The sequence below is a fragment of the Dendrobates tinctorius genome, unplaced genomic scaffold (assembly GCF_039654945.1).
Source record: "Dendrobates tinctorius isolate UK_male_01 unplaced genomic scaffold, ASM3965494v1 ptg000357l, whole genome shotgun sequence".
Taxonomy (NCBI): domain Eukaryota; kingdom Metazoa; phylum Chordata; class Amphibia; order Anura; family Dendrobatidae; genus Dendrobates; species Dendrobates tinctorius.
Genome location: NW_027362023.1, coordinates 619,147 through 639,249, shown reverse-complemented (window position 1 = coordinate 639,249; position 20,103 = coordinate 619,147). Strand labels below are relative to the sequence as shown.

The 20,103-nt window shown below is 54.2% G+C and overlaps 1 protein-coding gene across 2 annotated transcripts in view; it reads left to right on the top strand.

Annotated features, from left to right (window-relative positions):
• Positions 1-6,145: 6,145 nt before the first annotated feature.
• Positions 6,146-20,103, top strand: part of RAD54L2 (RAD54 like 2) — an 84,247-nt gene continuing 70,289 nt past the window's right edge. Inside the window, exons 1-2 of one of the 2 annotated variants that reach the window (XM_073562539.1) lie at positions 6,149-6,270; positions 6,367-6,543. The gene's annotated coding sequence lies outside the window, so the exon portion shown is untranslated. Of the gene's footprint in view, positions 6,544-20,103 lie in introns of both variants that reach the window. The other variant, XR_012227283.1, reaches the window with a different exon arrangement.

Sequence of the window (20,103 nt, the reverse complement as noted above, 5' to 3'; positions counted from 1 at the left end):
GATAGTAAGGGCTTCATCGGCCAGGGCTGCAGCTCTATCCACGGTACACGGCGTGCGCTCCCGGACCCATTCCCGTACCTCTGTAGGGCACTTGGCAAGAAATTGTTCTATAAGGAACGCCTGTATAACATCTTCCACAGTAAAGGCGTTTTCTGCTTCCAGCCATCTCCGACATGCCTCGGACATCTTATGTGCATACATCCTAAACGATCCCCCCGTGGTGCATGGGAGGTCTCGGAACTTGGCCCTATATGAGTCTGGGGTGATAGCATGGTAATCCAGGATAGTCCGCTTTACAATGTTATAATCCCGATTCCGCTGTACGTCAATGGTTCGGTAAGCCTCCGCCAAGCTTCCGTTCAGGAGCCCCACTAACAAACGCATCCAGCTATAGTGGGGCACCTCCATCACAGCACACTGCTGCTCAAAGTCTTTGAAGAACCCCTCCACATCTCCAGAAGCCTCATCAAATAGCTTAAACTCTGTCCGGGTGATCCGTACAGGCTCCCGGATTGTTGAGGTTACACTCCACATTGCGTTACTCCCTTTTTCAAGCTCCATTGCCTCCTGTCTCCGCTGTGCCAGGCGGGCAGCCTCCTCCTTGAACTCCTGAGAGACGCCGGGGCCCAGAACCGCCATCTCTTCTTCGTACCACACCAACCACTGGCTTTTCTGGAAGGGGATCCCTGTCTCCAGTGCTCGTCCTTCCGACATCTGGGAGGAGGTGGCCGGGCTAGCGCCCACCAGTAGATCGATTAAGGCCTCTTTAGTCAGTCCCTGGTAGTTCAGGCCCAGGTCTCTGGCTCTCTCCTGTAAACTGCATACAGTCCAATTTCTGTACTCACTCTGTGGGTGGTTCTCCATTGGGTGACGCTCTGTTGATCCCACCGCTGCCACCAGTTGTCACGGGGTCCTTCTCTGGTATCACACAATCAACAGAGCGAGCAAGCGAAGAGTGAACAATTCCAAGACCTTTATTCAGGCAAAAATACGAAAAGGTCCATATTCAGTCCACCACACAAAGGATAAGATAGTCCAGAATAAGAATGCAGTCCAGTATCAGGATAAAATGTCCAAGGAAACGAGATTCCAAAACTCTAGCACCAGAGGATAAAATGGGTCCTTCTCTCTCTAAAGTGCTGTCTGTACATGATCCTGTCCACCCTGGAACTGACCTGTCCAGCTGCCGTTCTCCCCACCCCCTTCCTTGTCCAGGGGTAGTCAAACAAGCTGGGGCAGTTTCATGGACTCCCAGAGGAGAACAAAGGGCCTTAGGGATTAATGCACTACAGGGGGTCATCAAGAGACAGATACAGTGAGGCTGTAGACTTACAATGTAATAAGAAAAACACTACGAAAATAACTGAAATAGAAAAATAGGAATATACAAAAAATGACATCCACATAACATATCACACCATCACAGTGACCTCCGATCATCCTTGCTTCAGAGAGACTCTGCCTCTTTCATGTACTTTACGCGCAGTCGTGTGACTACTTTGAGGCTAAATCCTCCGACTGTCCTTCGTTAGTGGCACTTTGTCAGATTTGTCGCTACTGTCAATTTAGAAATTATTATTTTATGTTCGAATAATTACGAGGATCTAAAATTTCCTGATCATCATATTCTGATATTCTTACATTTTCCACAGCGGGCTCACATTTATGGAGTTCGGGTTGTAGTTCACTCATCCTTTTAAGTGTGATCCAGTCTCCTGATCTGCTGTATCGAATGCTGTCACTTCAGAGACTGTATACTGAGCTGCGTATCTAATACTCAGTACTGATCCTCCTCAGGTATTGATCCTCCTCATCTGACCCATCCCCTGGTATTGATCCTCCTCATCTGACCCATCCCCTGGTATTGATCCTCCTCATCTGACCCATCCCCTGGTATTGATCCTCCTCATCTGACCCATCCCCTGGTATTGATCCTCCTCATCTGACCCTTCACATCGTAGTACCGAGGAATGGGTCAGATGAGGAGGATCAATACCTGGGAATAGGTCAAATGAGGAGGATCAGTACCGGGGGATGGGGCAGATGAGGAGGGTCAGTGCCAGGGTATGGGTGAGATGAGGGGGGTCAGTACCGGAGGATGGGTCAGATGAGGAGAATCAGTACCGAGGGATGGGTGAGATGAGGAGGGTCAGTACCGGAGGATGGGTCAGATGAGGAGGGTCAGATGAGGAGGATCAGTACCGGAGGATGGGTGAGATGAGGAGGATCAGTACCAGGGGATGGGTCAGATGAAGAAAACCAGTACCAAGGGATGGGTCAGATGAAGAAAATCAGTACCAAGGGATGGGTCAGATGAAGAAAATCAGTACCAAGGGATGGGTCAGATGAGGAGGATCAGTACCGGGTGATGGGTTGATGAAGAGGATCAGTACGGTGGGATGGGTCGTTGAAGAGGATCAGTACCGGAGATGGGTCAGATGAGGATGATTAGTACAGGAGGAAGGGGTCAGATGAGGAAGATCAATACCGGGGGATGAATCAGATTAAGAGGATCGGCATTTGGGGATGGGTTAGATGAAGAGGATCAGTACCAGGGGATAGGTCAGATGAGTAAGATCATCAGTACTGGCGAATGTATTAGGTGAGGAGGATCAGTACCTGGGGATGAGTCAGATGAGGAGGATCATCAGTACCGGGAGATGGGTGAGATGAGGAGGGTCAGTACCGGGGGTTGGGTTAGATGAAGAGAATCAGTAATGAGGGATGGGTCAGTACTGGGGAGAATCAGTACCAAGGGATGGGTCAGATGAAGAGGATAAGTACTAGGGGATGGGTGAGATGAAGAGGATCAGTACCTGGGCTTGGGTCAGATGAGGAAGATCATCAGTATCGGGGAATGGATTAGGTGAGGAGGATCAGTAAATTGGGATGGGTCAGATGAGGAGGATCAGTATCGGGAGATGGGTGAGGAGGGTCTGTACCGGGGGATGGGTCAGATGAGGAGGGTCAGAAGAAGAGGATTAGTACCAGGGGATGGGTGAGATGAAGAGGATCAGTACCGGGGGGATGGGTCAGATTAGGCAGGTCAGTACCTGGGGATGAGTCAGAGGAGAAGGATCAGGACCAGGGGATGGGTCAGATGAGGAGGATCAATACCAGGGAGTGGGTGAAATGAGGAGGGTCAGTCCCGGGGATGGGTCAGATGAGGAGGATCATCACTACCGGGGAATGAGTCAGATGAGAAGGATCAGTACCGGGAGGTGTGTCAGATGGGGAGGATCAGTACAGGGGATGTGTCAGATGAGGAGGGTCAGTACAGGGGATGGGTCAGATGATGATCAGTAACGGGATGGGTAAGATGAGGAGGATCGGTACTGGGGGATGGGTCAGATGAGAAGGATCAGTAATGGGGATGGGTGAAATGAAAAGGATCAGTATCGCGGAATGGGTCAAACGAGGAGGGTCCGTACCAGGGGATGGGTTATATGAGGAGAATCAGTAATGAGGGATGGGTCAGTACTGGGGAGAATCAGTACCAGGAGATGGGTCAGATGAAGAGAATCAGTACTAGGGGATGGGTCAGATGAAGAGAATCAGTACCAGGGTAAGGGTAAGATGAGGAGGTCAGTACAAGGGATGGTTCAGATGAGGAGGATTAGTATAGGGGACGGGTCAGATGAGGAGGATCAATTCCGGGGTATGGGTCAGAAAAGGAGGAACAGTACTTGGGGATGGATGAAATGATGAAGATCTGTACTGGGGGATGGGTCAGATGAGGAGGATCAATACCGGGGGGATGGGTCAGATGAGGAGGATCAGCAACAGTGGATGGGTCAGATGAGGAGGGTCAAAGAAGGTGGACTAGTACCGCTGTACGGATGAGATGAGGTTTAGTACCGGTGATGGGTCAAATGAGGAAGGTCAGTAACGGGGAATAGGTGAGATGAAGAGGATCAGTATCGGGGAACGGGTCAGATGTGGAGGGTCAATACTGGTGATAGGTCAGATACGGAGGGTAGGTACCGGGGGATGGGTCAAATGAGGGGTTTAGTACTGGGGAAATGGGTAAGATGAAAAGGGTCAGTACCGGGTATGGGTGCGATGAGGGGCAGTACCGGGGGACGGGTGCGATGAGGGGGCAGTACCGGGGGACGGGTGCGATGAGGGGGCAGTACCGGGGGACGGGTGCGATGAGGGGGCAGTACCGGGGGACGGGTGCGATGAGGGGGCAGTACCGGGGGACGGGTGCGATGAGGGGGCAGTATCGGGGGCGATGAGGGGCAGTACCCGGGGACGGGGGCGATGAGGGGCAGTACCGGGGGACGGGTGCGATGAGGGGGCAGTACCGGGGGCGATGAGGGGCAGTACCCGGGGACGGGGGCGATGAGGGGCAGTACCCGGGGACGGGGGCGATGAGGGGGCAGTACCGGGGGCGATGAGGGGGCAGTACCGGGGGCGATGAGGGGGCAGTACCGGGGGACGGGGGCGATGAGGGGGCAGTATCGGGGGCGATGAGGGGCAGTACCCGGGGACGGGGGCGATGAGGGGCAGTACCCGGGGACGGGGGCGATGAGGGGCAGTACCGGGGGACGCGAGCGATAAGGGGCAGTACCGGGGGACGGGGGCGATGAGGGGTCAGTACCGGGTATGGGTGCGATGAGGGGCCAGTACCGGGGGACGGGTGCGATGAGGGGGCAGTACCGGGGGACGGGCGCGATGAGGGGGCAGTACCGGGGGACGGGTGCGATGAGGGGGCAGTACCGGGGGACGGGGGCGATGAGGGGGCAGTACCGGGGGACGGGGGCGATGAGGGGGCAGTATCGGGGGCGATGAGGGGCAGTACCCGGGGACGGGGGCGATGAGGGGCAGTACCCGGGGGACGGGGGCGATGAGGGGCAGTACCCGGGGGACGGGGGCGATGAGGGGCAGTACCCGGGGGACGGGGGCGATGAGGGGCAGTACCGGGGGACGGGGGCGATGAGGGGCAGTACCGGGGGACCGAGGCGATGAGGGGCAGTACCGGGGGACCGAGGCGATGAGGGGCAGTACCGGGGGACCGAGGCGATGAGGGGCAGTACCGGGGGACCGAGGCGATGAGGGGCAGTACCGGGGGACCGAGGCGATGAGGGGCAGTACCGGGGGACCGAGGCGATGAGGGGCAGTACCGGGGGACCGAGGCGATGAGGGGCAGTACCGGGGGACGGGGGCGATGAGGGGCAGTACCCGGGGACGGGGGCGATGAGGGGCAGTACCCGGGGACGGGGGCGATGAGGGGCAGTACCCGGGGACGGGGGCGATGAGGGGCAGTACCCGGGGACGGGGGCGATGAGGGGCAGTACCCGGGGACGGGGGCGATGAGGGGCAGTACCCGGAGACGGGGGCGATGAGGGGCAGTACCCGGGGACGGGGGCGATGAGGGGGCAGTACCGGGGGCGATGAGGGGGCAGTACCGGGGGACGGGGGCGATGAGGGGGCAGTACTGGGGGACGGGGGCGATGAGGGGGCAGTACCGGGGGACGGGGGCGATGAGGGGGTAGTATTGGGGGCGATGAGGGGCAGTATCGGGGGCGATGAGGGGCAGTACCCGGGGACAGAGGCGATGAGGGGCAGTATCGGGGGACGGGGGCGATGAGGGGCAGTACCCGGGGACGGGGGCGATGAGGGGCAGTACCCGGGGACGGGGGCGATGAGGGGCAGTACCCGGGGACGGGGGCGATGAGGGGCAGTACCCGGGGACGGGGGCGATGAGGGGCAGTACCCGGGGACGGGGGCGATGAGGGGCAGTACCCGGGGACGGGGCGATGAGGGGCAGTGCCGGGGGACGGGGGCGATGAGGGGCAGTACCGGGGGACGGGGGCGATGAGGGGCAGTACCGGGGGACGGGGGCGATGAGGGGCAGTACCGGGGGACGGGGGCGATGAGGGGCAGTACCGGGGGACGGGGGCGATGAGGGGCAGTACCCGGGGACGGGGGCGATGAGGGGCAGTACCGGGGGACGGGGGCGATGAGGGGCAGTACCGGGGGACGGGGGCGATGAGGGGCAGTACCGGGGGACGGGGGCGATGAGGGGCAGTCACCCCGCCTTTAACACCCGCAGTCTTGTGCTCGCTGACGGTTATCACTGTAGCTCAGTATACTCTCCCACTATTAGGTGACTCTACCCCGCGGTCTTCTCTGCTCTTCCCCCGTTATTCCGCTAGTGCTCAGGATTCCTCACGTCACTGACATTGCTCTGCTCTCCATACTCTGTATCACACTCTTACACCGCAGTGTCTGACGGGCAGTGGGTGATACCGGACACACATCAAGGTAACCACCGTCCGGGACGTAGCACCGGCTCAGCCCCGGGTTACGGCCGCCGTTCCCCGTTCTACACCGTCCCCTGAGGCGGAACCTTTCTTGCAGGTCGGAACGTTCTGTGCCGTGTCCTGTGTTCCCGGCGGGGCGGCGCTGAGCGGACAGGCCTGCAGGGACTGAGCGGAGGTGGAGGAGACTCGCAGAGGCCGGAACAGGAGTCAGGGAAACGGGGAGCTGGAGCTGGGGAGAGAGCCCGGTCTGAGGGCAGAACCGAACCGGTGTGAGGTGAGTGTGAGCGGCCGCCGCTCGGTGCCCCCGCCGCTCCGCACGGAGACGTTGTTATATACACGTGTGTTATATAGGGGTCCCGGGAACCAGGACAAAGCCCCTCCTCCAGGATAGTGAGCACGGAAACCTGGATCTATGGTGGATGATGGATCAGTGAGTATGGGTCCCAGGCAGTATAGTGGGTGATGGATTAGTGAGTATAGGTCCCAGGCAGTATACTGGGTAATGGATTAGTGAGTATGGGTCCCAGGCAGTATACTGGGTAATGGATTAGTGAGTATGGGTCCCAGGCATTATAGTGGGTGATGGATTAGTCAGTATAGGTCCCAGGCAGTATAGTGGGTGATGGATTAGTGAGTATGGGTCCCAGGCAGTATACTGGGTAATGGATTAGTGAGTATGGGTCCCAGGCATTATAGTGGGTGATGGAACAGTGAGTATGGGACCCAGGCAGTATAATGGGTGATGGATCAGTGAGTATAGGTCCCAGGCATTATTGTGGGTGATGGATCAGTGAGTATGGGACCCAGGCAGTATAATGGGTGATGGATCAGTGAGTATGGGTCCCAGGCAGTATAGTGGGCGATGGATTAGTGAGTATAGGTCCCAGGCAGTATAGTGGGTAATGGATTAGTGAGTATGGGTCCCAGGCATTATAGTGGGTGATGGATTAGTCAGTATAGGTCCCAGGCAGTATAGTGGGTGATGGATTAGTGAGTATGGGTCCCAGGCAGTATACTGGGTAATGGATTAGTGAGTATGGGTCCCAGGCATTATAGTGGGTGATGGAACAGTGAGTATGGGACCCAGGCAGTATAATGGGTGATGGATCAGTGAGTATAGGTCCCAGGCATTATTGTGGGTGATGGATCAGTGAGTATGGGACCCAGGCAGTATAATGGGTGATGGATCAGTGAGTATGGGTCCCAGGCAGTATAGTGGGCGATGGATTAGTGAGTATAGGTCCCAGGCAGTATAGTGGGTGATGGATCAGTGAGTATGGGACCCAGGCAGTATAGTGGGTAATGGATTAGTGAGTATAGGTCCCAGGCAGTATACTGGGTAATGGATTAGTGAGTATGGGTCCCAGGCAGTATAGTGGGCGATGGATTAGTGAGTATAGGTCCCAGGCATTATAGTGGGTGATGGAACAGTGAGTATGGGACCCAGGCAGTATAATGGGTGATGGATCAGTGAGTATAGGTCCCAGGCATTATTGTGGGTGATGGATCAGTGAGTATGGGACCCAGGCAGTATAATGGGTGATGGATCAGTGAGTATGGGACCCAGGCAGTTTAATGGGTGATGGATCAGTGAGTATGGGACCCAGGCAGTATAATGGGTGATGGATCAGTGAGTATGGGTCCCAGGCAGTATACTGGGTAATGGATTAGTGAGTATGGGTCCCAGGCAGTATAGTGGGCGATGGATTAGTGAGTATAGGTCCCAGGCATTATAATGGGTGATGGATCAGTGAGTATGGGACCCAGGCAGTATAATGGGTGATGGATCAGTGAGTATGGGACCCAGGCAGTATAGTGGGCGATGGATTAGTGAGTATAGGTCCCAGGCAGTATAGTGGGTGATGAATCAGTGAGCATGGGACCCAGGCAGTATAGTGGGTGATGGATCAGTGAGTATGGGTCCCAGGCAGTGTAGTGGGTGATGGATCAGTGAGTATGGGTCCCAGGCAGTGTAGTGGGTGATGGATTAGTGAGTATAGGTCCCAGGCAGTATAGTGGGTGATGAATCAGTGAGCATGGGACCCAGGCAGTATAGTGGGTGATGGATCAGTGAGCATGGGACCCAGGCAGTATAGTGGGTGATGGATTAGTGAGTATAGGTCCCAGGCATTATAGTGGGTGATGGATCAGTCAGTATGGGTCCCAGGCAGTATAGTGGGCGATGGATTAGTGAGTATAGGTCCCAGGCAGTATAGTGGGTGATGAATCAGTGAGCATGGGACCCAGGCAGTATAGTGGGTGATGGATCAGTGAGTATGGGTCCCAGGCAGTGTAGTGGGTGATGGATCAGTGAGCATGGGACCCAGGCAGTATAGTGGGTAATGGATCAGTGAGTATGGGTCCCAGGCAGTATAGTGGGTAATGGATTAGTGAGTATGGGTCCCAGGCAGTATAGTGGGCGATGGATCAGTGAGTATGGGTCCCAGGCAGTGTAGTGGGTGATGGATCAGTGAGCATGGGACCCAGGCAGTATAGTGGGTGATGGATCAGTGAGTATGGGACCCAGGCAGTATAGTGGGTGATGGATCAGTGAGTATGGGACCCAGGCAGTATAGTGGGTGATGGATTAGTGAGTATGGGACCCAGGCAGTATAATGGGTGATGGATCAGTGAGTATGGGGCCCAGGCAGTATAGTGGGTGATGGATCAGTGAGTATGGGTCCCAGGTAGTATAGTGGGTGATGGATTAGTGAGTATAGGTCCCAGGCATTATAGTGGGTGATGGATCAGTGAGCATGGGTCCCAGGCATTATAGTGGGTGATGGATCAGTGAGCATGGGACCCAGGCAGTATAGTGGGTGATGGATCAGTGAGTATGGGACCCAGGCATTATAGTGGGTGATGGATTAGTGAGTATGGGACCCAGGTAGTATAGTGGGTGATGGATCAGTGAGTATGGGACCCAGGCATTATAGTGGGTGATGGATCAGTGATTATGGGTCCCTGGTAGTATAGTGGGTGATGGTTTAGTGAGTATAGGTCCCAGGTATTATAGTGGGTGATGGATCAGTGAGCATGGATCCCAGGCATTGTAGTAGGTGAGTATGGGACCCAGGCATTATAGTGGGTGATGAATCAGTGAGTATGGGTCCCAGGCATTATAGTGGGTGATGGAACAGTGAGTATGGGACTCAGGCATTATAGTGGGTGATGGATTAGTGAGTATGGGTCCCAGGCATTATAGTGGGTGATGAATTAGTGAGTATAGGTCCCAGGCATTATAGAGGGTGGTGGATCAGTGAGTATGGGACCCAGGGATTATAGTGGGTCATGTATCAGTGAGTATGGGACCCAGGCAGTGTAGTGTGTGATGGATCAGTGAGTATGGGACCCAGGCAGTATAGTGGGTGATGGATTAGTGAGTATAGGTCCCAGGCATTAAAGTGGGTGATGGATCAGTGAGTATGGGACCCAGGCAGTATAGTGGGTGATGGATTACAGAGTATTGGTCCCAGACATTATAGTGGGTGATGAATCAGTGAGTATGGGACCCAGGCATTATAATGGGTGATGGATTAGTGAATATGGGACCCAGGTAGTATAGTGGGTGATGGATTAGTGAGTATGGGACCCAGGCATTATAGTGGGTGATGGATCAGTGAGTGTGGGACCCAGGCATTATAGTGGGTGATGGATAAGTGAGTATGGGACCCAGGCATTATAGTGGGAAATGGATCAGTGAGCATGAGTCCCAGGCAATATAGTGGGTGATGGATTAGTGAGTATGGGACCCAGGTAGTATAGTGGGTGATGGATTAGTGAGTATGGAACCCAGGTAGTATAGTGGGTGATGGATCAGTGAGTATGGGAGCCAGGCATTATAGTGGTTGATGGATCAGTGAGTATGGGACCCAGGTAGTATAGTGGGTGATGGATTAGTGAGTATGGGTCCCCAGGCATTAGAGTGGGTGATGGATTAGTGAGTATAGGTCCCAGGCATTAAAGTGGATGATGGATCAGTGAGTATTGGACCCAGGCATTATAGTGGGTGATGGATCAGTGAGTATGGGACCCAGGCAGTGTAGTGGGTGATGGATCAGTGAGTATGGGACCCAGGCAGTATAGTGGGTGATGGATCAGTGAGCATGGGACCTAGGCAGCATGGTGGGTAATGGATTAGTGAGTATGGGTCCCAGGCATTATAATGGGTGATGGATTAGTGAGTATGGGACCCAGGCAGTAAGGTGGGTGAAGGATCAGTGAGCATGGGACTCAGGCAGTATAGTGGGTGATGGATTAGTGAGTATGGGACCCAGGTTGTATAGTGGGTGATGAAGTAGTGAGTATGGGACCCAGGCAGTTTAGTGAATGATGGATTAGTGAGTATGTATACCCAGGCATTATAGTGGGTGATGGATTAGTGAGTATGGGACCCAAGAATTATAGTGGGTGATGGATCAGTGAGTATGGGACCCAGATATTTTAGGGGGTGATGGATCAGTGAGTGTGGGACCCAGGCATTATAGTGGGTGATGGATTAGTGAGTATGGGACCCAGGCATTATAGTGGGTGATGGAATTCTGTGTGAGACCCATTGTCTATAGGGAATCCTGGATCAGTGAATATGGGACCCTGTGACTGTATAAAATGGTGGATCAGTGAGTACAGGACCCTGAATTGAGTCCATAGTGATGGATTAGTGTGTATGAGACTCTGGGTTTATAGAAGATAATGGATCAGTGAGCACAGAAACCTGGGTCTGTAGAAAATTTTGGATCAGTGAGTATGGAACATTGGGTTTATAGTTTGTGATGGATCAAGGTATAAGACCTTGGAAAGAGAGATTGATATATATAGGACATTTGTTCTAGCACCACACAGCAACTTCCTGTTATGAGCACAGCTGTGTAATCCATGAAGCTCCTCCCTTTCCCTTGATGTCATGCCTCACAGGAGCAACTCCATTCTAGACACGATGGAGCTAGATATGGCCTGTGCACTGATACTCTGAAGACGGCGGCCCTGATTGTAGATCGCAGCGGCTGGGAGTTCGCAGCCAGTGTGTTTTGCAGGATGGCTTTCGAATTGAATGTGTCTCCGCCCATGTGCACTAACAACGTGGACTGTGTGGAGTGGGCGGGGCTTGATACATACACACACATACATACACTTAGCTTTATATATATATAGATTATGTATCAGTGTGTATGAGATGATGGATCAGTGAGTATGGATCCCAGGGTGTATACTGAATGATACATCAGTGAGTATGGAGCCCAGGGTTAAAGTGGTTGATTGATGGATCATTGAGTATAGAACCCTGGGTTTGTACTGGGTGATGGATCAGTGAGTATAGGACCCAGTGTGTATGCGCCTTGGATGTGTGCAAGATGATGGATCAGTGTGTATGGGATGATGGCTCAGTATTTGAGTACTTGGTTATAATGAGATGATGAATCAGTGTGCATGCGCCCTGTTTTTGTATGAAATGATGGACTAGTGTGTATGAGATGATGGATCAGTGTGTATGAGCCCCTGGTTGTGTATGAACCCCTGGCTGTGTTTGAGATGATGGATCAGTGTGTATGTGTCCCTGGTTGTGTATGTGCCCATGGTTGTGTATGAGATGACCGATCAGTGTGTATGTGCCCCTGGTTGTGTATGAGATGATGGATCAGTGTGTATGAGCCGCTGGTTGTGTATGATATCATGGATCAGTGTGTATGTGCCCCTGGTTGTGTATGAGATGGTGGATCAGGGTATATCAGCTACTGGCTGTATTTGAGATGATGGATCAGTGTATATGAGCCACTGGCTGTGTTTGAGATGGATCAGTGTGTATGTGCCCCTGGTTGTGTATGCGATGATGGATCAGTGTGTATGGGATGATGGATCAGTATTTGAGTACTTGGTTGTAATGAGATGATGAATCAGTGTGCATGTGCCCTGTTTTTGTATGAATTGATGGACTAGTGTGTGTGAGATGATGGATCAGTTTGTATGTGCCCCTGGTTGTGTATGAACCCCTGGCTGTGTTTGAGATGACGGATCAGTGTTTATGAGCCGCTGGTTGTGTATGATATGATTGATCAGTGTGTATGTGCCCCTGGTTGTGTATGTGCCCCTGGTTGTGTATGAGATGATGTACCAGTGTGTATGAGCCGCTGGTTGTGTATGAGATGATGGATCAGTGTATATGAGCTACTTGCTGTGTTTGAGATGATGGATCAGTGTGTATGTGTCCCTGGTTGTGTATGTGCCCCTGGTTGTGTATGAGATGACCGATCAGTGTGTATGTGCCCCTGGTTGTGTATGAGATGATGGATCAGTGTGTATGTGCCCCTGGTTGTGTATGAGATGATGGATCAGTGTGTATGTGTCCCTGGTTGTGTATGTGCCCTTGGTTGTGTATGGGATGATGGATCAGTATGTATGAGCCCCTGGATGAGTTTGAGATGTCCCGTACAGGGCACTTTCTTGTGATGGCCCGCACTGCACGCCCTCCACCACACCCTGTGAGTTTTGGCTCGGTGATCTGTCTGCGACCATCTCTGCCTGATGTCTGTCTCCTACAGATTGTCAGCGCTGATCCACGGGGATCGGTTTTGCTTTAGTCACAGTTGTAGAATAACGTCTCCTGCACAGCCGGCGTCGCATGTCTGCTGCCGAGAGCGGAAATCCGAGTACATGACCCACAGCAGGATCCATCCATGAGATGCTCCCCATCACCGAAGGTCGCACTACATACTTTACAGCAGGGTAGTTGCACTCCATTGGGGAGGAACAAGTATTGTTAGGAGCTGTGTCTGCAGAGAAACACGACGACGTCTTGTGTACACAACACACACCACACGAGTATACCGGGCAAGGTGGGCGCCAATATCCCCCCATCTCTGGCTGTAAATGCACCTATACTGTGAGTGATACAGTCACAGACTGCACCATCTCACCTTCTAGGAGAAGTATAGAGAAGTCTATAGATGATGGACGTCACGGCCTCCATATACAGTATCCAGAATGTCGGGACGTTTTCACAAACGTTCTCTGTGTAAGGTCTCCTGCTGGGGGTAGTAATTCAGCGCTGGGTCTCCTGCTGGGGGTAGTAATTCAGCACTGGGTCTCCTGCTGGGGGTAGTAATTCAGCACTGGGTCTCCTGCTCAGGGTAGTAATTCAGCGCTGGGTCTCATGCTGGGGGTAGTAATTCAGCGCTGGGTCTCCTGCTGGGGGTAGTAATTCAGCGCTGTGTCTCCTGCTTGGAGTAGTAATTCAGCACTGGGTCTCCTGCTGGGGGTAGTAATTCAGCACTGGGTCTCCTGCTGGGGGTAGTAATTCAGCGCTGGGTCTCCTGCTTGGAGTAGTAATTCAGCACTGGGTCTCCTGCTGGGGGTAGTAATTCAGTGCTGGTTCTCCTGCTGGGGGTAGTAATTCAGCGCTGGGTCTCCTGCTGGGGGTAGTAATTCAGCGCTGGGTCTCCTGCTGGGGGTAGTAATTCAGCACTGGGTCTCCTGCTGGAGGTAGTAATTCAGCGCTGGGTCTCCTGCTGGGGGTAGTAATTCAGCGCTGGGTCTCCTGCTGGGGTTAGTAATTCAGCACTGGGTCTCCTGCTGGGGGTAGTAATTCAGCGCTGGGTCTCCTGCTGGGGGTAGTAATTCAGCGCTGGGTCTCCTGCTGGGGGTAGTAATTCAGCGCTGGGTCTCCTGCTGGGGGTAGTAATTCAGCCCTGGTTCTCCTGCTGGGGGTAGTAATTCAGCGCTGGGTCTCCTGTTGGGGGTAGTAATTCAGAGCTGGGTCTCCTGCTGGGGGTAGTAATTCAGAGCTGGGTCTCCTGCTGGGGGTAGTAATTCAGAGCTGGGTCTCCTGCTGGGGGTAGTAATTCAGCGCTGGGTCTCCTGCTGGGGGTAGGAATTCAGCGCTGGGTCTCCTGTTGGGGGTAGTAATTCAGCGCTGGTTCTCCTGCTGGGGGTAGTAATTCAGTGCTGGGTCTCCTGCTAGGGGTAGTAATTCAGCGCTGGGTCTCCTGCTGGGGGTAGTAATTCAGCGCTGGGTCTCCTGCTGGGGGTAGTAATTCAGCGCTGGGTCTCCTGCTGGGGGTAGTAATTCAGCGCCGGGTCTTCTGATGGGGGTAGTAATTCAGCGCTGGGTCTCCTGATTGGGGTAGTAATTCACCGCTGGGTCTCCTGCTGGGGGTATTAATTCAGTGCTGGGTCTCCTGTTGGGGGTAGTAATTCAGCGCTGGTTCTCCTGCTGGGGGTAGCAATTCAGCCCTGGTTCTCCTGCTGGGGGTAGTAATTCAGCGCTGGGTCTCCTGCTAGGGGTAGTAATTCAGAGCTGGGTCTCCTGCTGGGGGTAGAAATTCAGCGCTGGGTCTCCTGCTGGGGGTAGTAATTCATCGCTGGGTCTCCTGCTGGGGGTAGTAATTCAGCGCTGGGTCTCCTGTTGGGGGTAGTAATTCAGCGCTGGGTCTCCTGCTGGGGGTAGTAATTCAGCGCTGGGTCTCCTGCTGGGGGTAGCAATTCAGCCCTGGTTCTCCTGCTGGGGGTAGTAATTCAGCGCTGGTTCTCCTGCTAGGGGTAGTAATTCAGAGCTGGGTCTCCTGCTGGGGGTAGTAATTCAGCGCTGGGTCTCCTGCTGGGGGTAGTAATTCAGCTCTGGGTCTCCTGATGGGGGTAGTAATTCAGCGCTGGGTCTCCTGATAGGGGTAGTAATTCAGCGCTGGGTCTCCTGATGGGGGTAGTAATTCAGCGCTGGGTCTCCTGATAGGGGTAGTAATTCAGCGCTGGGTCTCCTGCTGGGGGTAGTAATTCAGCGCTGGTTCTCCTGCTGGGGGTAGCAATTCAGCCCTGGTTCTCCTGCTGGGGGTAGTAATTCAGCGCTGGGTCTCCTGCTAGGGGTAGTAATTCAGAGCTGGGTCTCCTGCTGGGGGTAGTAATTCAGCGCTGGGTCTCCTGCTGGGGGTAGTAATTCAGCGCTGGGTCTCCTGCTGGGGGTAGTAATTCAGCGCTGGGTCTCCTGCTGGGGGTAGTAATTCAGCGCTGGGTCTCCTGCTGGGGGTAGTAATTCAGCGCTGGATCTCCTGCTGGGGGTAGTAATTCAGAGCTGGGTCTCCTGCTGGGGGTAGTAATTCAGCCCTGGTTCTCCTGCTGGGGGTAGTAATTCAGCGCTGGGTCTCCTGCTAGGGGTAGTAATTCAGAGCTGGGTCTCCTGCTGGGGGTAGTAATTCAGCGCTGGGTCTCCTGCTGGGGGTAGTAATTCAGCGCTGGGTCTCCTGCTGGGGGTAGTAATTCAGCGCTGGGTCTCCTGCTGGGGGTAGTAATTCAGCGCTGGGTCTCCTGATGGGGGTAGTAATTCAGCGCTGGGTCTCCTGATTGGGGTAGTAATTCAGCGCTGGGTCTCCTGCTGGGGGTAGTAATTCAGCGCTGGGTCTCCTGTTGGGGGTAGTAATTCAGCACTGGTTCTCCTGCTGGGGGTAGCAATTCAGCCCTGGTTCTCCTGCTGGGGGTAGTAATTCAGCGCTGGGTCTCCTGCTAGGGGTAGTAATTCAGAGCTGGGTCTCCTGCTGGGGGTAGAAATTCAGCGCTGGGTCTCCTGCTGGGGGTAGTAATTCATCGCTGGGTCTCCTGCTGGGGGTAGTAATTCAGCACTGGGTCTCCTGCTGGGGGTAGCAATTCAGCCCTGGTTCTCCTGCTGGGGGTAGTAATTCAGCGCTGGGTCTCCTGCTAGGGGTAGTAATTCAGCGCTGGGTCTCCTACTGGGGGTAGTAATTCAGAGCTGATTCTCCTGCTGGGGGTAGTAATTCAGCGCTGGGTCTCCTGCTGGGGGTAATAAATCAGAACTGGGTCTCCTGCTGGGGGTAGTAATTCAGCGCTGGGTCTCCTGCTGGGGGTAATAATTCAGAACTGGGTCTCCTGCTGGGTGTAGTAATTTAGCGCTGGGTCTCCTGCTGGGGGTAGTAATTTAGCGCTGGGTCTCCTGCTGGGGGTAGTAATTCAGCGCTGGGTCTCCTGCTGGGGGTAGTAATTCAGAGCTGGTTCTCCTGCTGGGGGTAGTAATTCAGAGCTGGTTCTCCTGCTGGGGGCAGTAATTCAGCGCTTGGTCTCCTGCTGAGGGTAGTAACTCAGCGCTGGGTCTCCTGCTGGGGGTAGTAACTCAGCGCTGGGTCTCCTGCAGGGGGTAGTAACTCAGTGCTGGGTCTCCTGCTGGGGGTAGTAATTCAGTGCTGGTTCTCCTGCTGGAGTAGTAATTCAGCGCTTGGTCTCCTGCTGGGGGTAGTAATTCAGCACTGGGTCTCCTGCTGGGGGTAGTAATTCAGCGCTGGGTCTCCTGCTGGGGGTAGTAACTCAGCGCTGGGTCTCCTGCTGGGGGTAGTAATTCAGCGCTGGGTCTCCTGCTGGGGGTAGTAATTCAGCGCTGGGTCTCCTGCTGGGGGTAGTAATTCAGCGCTGGGTCTCCTGCTGGGGGTAGTAATTCAGCGCTGGGTCTCCTGCTGGGGGTAGTAATTTAGAGCTACTTCTCCTGCTGGGGGTAGTAATTCAGAGCTAGTTCTCCTGCTGGGGGTAGTAATTCAGAGCTAGTTCTCCTGCTGGGGGTAGTAATTCAGAGCTAGTTCTCCTGCTGGGGGTAGTAATTCGGCGCTGGGTCTCCTGCTGGGGGTAGTAATTCAGAGCTAGTTCTCCTGCTGGGGGTAGTAATTCAGAGCTGGTTTTCCTGCTGGGGGTAGTAATTCAGCGCTGGGTCTCCTGCTGGGGGTAGTAATTCAGCGCTGGGTCTCCTGCTGGGGGTAGTAATTCAGCGCTGGTTCTCGTGCTGGTTGTAGTAATTCAGAGCTGGTTCTCCTGCTGGGGGTAGTAATTCAGCGCTGGGTCTCCTGCTGGGGGTAGTAATTCAGTGCTGGGTCTCCTGCTGGGGGTAGTAATTCAGTGCTGGGTCTCCTGCTGGGGGTAGTAATTCAGAGCTAGTTCTCCTGCTGGGGGTAGTAATTCAGAGCTAGTTCTCCTGCTGGGGGTAGTAATTCAGAGCTGGGTCTCCTGCTGGGGGTAGTAATTCAGCGCTGGGTCTCCTGCTGGGGGTAGTAATTCAGTGCTGGGTCTCCTGCTGGGGGTAGTAATTCAGAGCTAGTTCTCCTGCTGGGGGTAGTAATTCAGAGCTAGTTCTCCTGCTGGGGGTAGTAATTCAGAGCTGGGTCTCCTGCTGGGGGTAGTAATTCAGAGATAGTTCTCCTGCTGGGGGTAGTAATTCAGAGCTAGTTCTCCTGCTGGGGGTAGTAATTCAGAGCTAGTTCTCCTGCTGGGGGTAGTAATTCAGCGCTGGGTCTCCTGTTGGGGGAAGTAATTCAGCGCTGGGTCTCCTGCTGGGGGTAGTAATTCAGCGCTGGGTCTCCTGGTGGGGGTAGTAATTCAGAGCTTTGTCTCCTGCTGGGGGTAGTAATTCAGAGCTAGTTCTCCTGCTGGGGGTAGTAATTCAGAGCTAGTTCTCCTGCTGGGGGTAGTAATTCAGAGCTAGTTCTCCTGCTGGTGGTAGTAATTCGGCGCTGGGTCTCCTGCTGGGGGTAGTAATTCAGAGCCAGTTCTCCTGCTGGGGGCAGTAATTCAGAGCTGGTTCTCCTGCTGGGGGTAGTAATTCAGCGCTGGGTCTCCTGCTGGGGGTAGTAATTCAGGGCTGGGTCTCCTGCTGGGGGTAGTAATTCAGCGCTGGGTCTCCTGCTGGGGGTAATAATTCAGTGCTGGGTCTCCTGCTGGGGGTAGTAATTCAGAGCTAGTTCTCCTGCTGGGGGTAGTAATTCAGAGCTAGTTCTCCTGCTGGGGGTAGTAATTCAGAGCTGGGTCTCCTGCTGGAGGTAGTAATTCAGAGCTAGTTCTCCTGCTGGGGGTAGTAATTCAGAGCTAGTTCTCCTGCTGGGGGTAGTAATTCAGAGCTAGTTCTCCTGCTGGAGGTAGTAATTCAGCACTGGGTCTCCTGCTGGGGGTAGTAATTCAGCGCTGGGTCTCCTGCTGGGGGTAGTAATTCAGCGCTGGGTCTCCTGCTGGGGGTAGTAATTCAGAGCTAGTTCTCCTGCTGGGGGTAGTAATTCAGCGCTGGGTCTCCTGCTGGGGGTAGTAATTCAGCGCTGGGTCTCCTGCTGGGGGTAGTAATTCAGCGCTGGGTCTCCTGCTGGGGGTAGTAATTCAGAGCTAGTTCTCCTGCTGGGGGTAGTAATTCAGAGCTAGTTCTCCTGCTGGGGGTAGTAATTCAGAGCTAGTTCTCCTGCTGGGGGTAGTAATTCAGAGCTAGTTCTCCTGCTGGGGGTAGTAATTCAGCGCTGGGTCTCCTGCTGGGGGTAGTAATTCAGCGCTGGGTCTCCTGCTGGGGGTAGTAATTCAGCGCTGGGTCTCCTGCTGGGGGTAGTAATTCAGAGCTAGTTCTCCTGCTGGGGGTAGTAATTCAGCGCTGGGTCTCCTGCTGGGGGTAGTAATTCAGCGCTGGGTCTCCTGCTGGGGGTAGTAATTCAGAGCTGGGTCTCCTGCTGGGGGTAGTAATTCAGCGCTGGGTCTCCTTCTGGGGGTAGTAATTCAGAGCTAGTTCTCCTGCTGGAGGTAGTAATTCAGAGCTAGTTCTCCTGCTGGGGGTAGTAATTCAGAGCTAGTTCTCCTGCTGGGGGTAGTAATTCAGAGCTAGTTCTCCTGCTGGGGGTAGTAATTCAGTGCTGGGTCTCCTGCTGGGGGTAGTAATTCAGAGCTGGTTCTCCTGCTGGGGGTAGTAATTCAGAGCTAGTTCTCCTGCTGGGGGTAGTAATTCAGTGCTGGGTCTCCTGCTGGGGGTAGTAATTCAGAGCTGGGTCTCCTGCTGGGGGTAGTAATTCAGAGCTGGTTCTCCTGCTGGGGGTAGTAATTCAGCGCTGGGTCTCCTGCTGGGGGTAGTAATTCAGCGCTGGTTCTCCTGCTTTGGGTAGTAATTCAGCGCTGGGTCTCCTGCTGGGGGTTGTAATTCAGCGCTGGGTCTCCTGCTGGGGGTAGTAACTCAGCGCTGGGTCTCCTGCTGGGGGTAGTAACTCAGAGCTGGTTCTCCTGCTGAGGGCATTAATTCAGCGCTGGGTCTCCTGCTGGGGGTAGTAATTCAGAGCTGGGTCTCCTACTGGGGATAGTAATTCAGAACTGGGTCTCCTGCTGGGGGTAGTAATTTAGCGCTGGGTCTCCTGCTGGGGGTAGTAATTCTGCGCTGGGTCTCCTGCTGGGGGTAGTAACTCAGCGCTGAGTCTCCTGCTGGGGGCAGTAACTCAGTGCTGAGTCTCCTGCTGGGGGCATTAATTCAGAGCTGGTTCTCCTGCTGGGAGTAGTAACTCAGCGCTGGGTCTCCTGCTGGGGGTAGTAATTCAGAGCTGGTTCTTCTGCTGGGGGTAGTAATTCAGCGCTGGGTCTCCTACTGGGGGTAGTAATTCAGAGCTGGTTCTCCTGCTGGGGGTAGTAATTCAGCGCTGGTTCTCCTGCTGGGGGTAGTAATTCAGCGCTGGGTCTCCTGCTGGGGGTAGTAATTCAGCGCTGGGTCTCCTACTGGGGGTAGTAATTCAGCGCTGGGTCTCCTGCTGGGGGTAGTAATTCTGTGCTGGTTCTCCTGCTGGGGGCATTAACTCAGAGCTGGTTCTCCTGCTGGGGGTAGTAATTCAGAGCTGGTTCTCCTGCTGGGGGTAGTAATTCAGAGCTGGGTCTCCTGCTGGGGGTAGTAATTCAGAGCTGGTTCTCCTGTTGTGGGTAGTAACTCAGCGCTGGGTCTTCTGCTGGGGGTAGTAATTCAGAGCTGGTTCTCCTTCTTGGGGTAGTAATTCAGCGCTTGGTCTCCTGCTGGGGGTAGTAATTCAGCGCTGGGTCTCCTGCTGGGGGTAGTAATTCAGTGCTGGTTCTC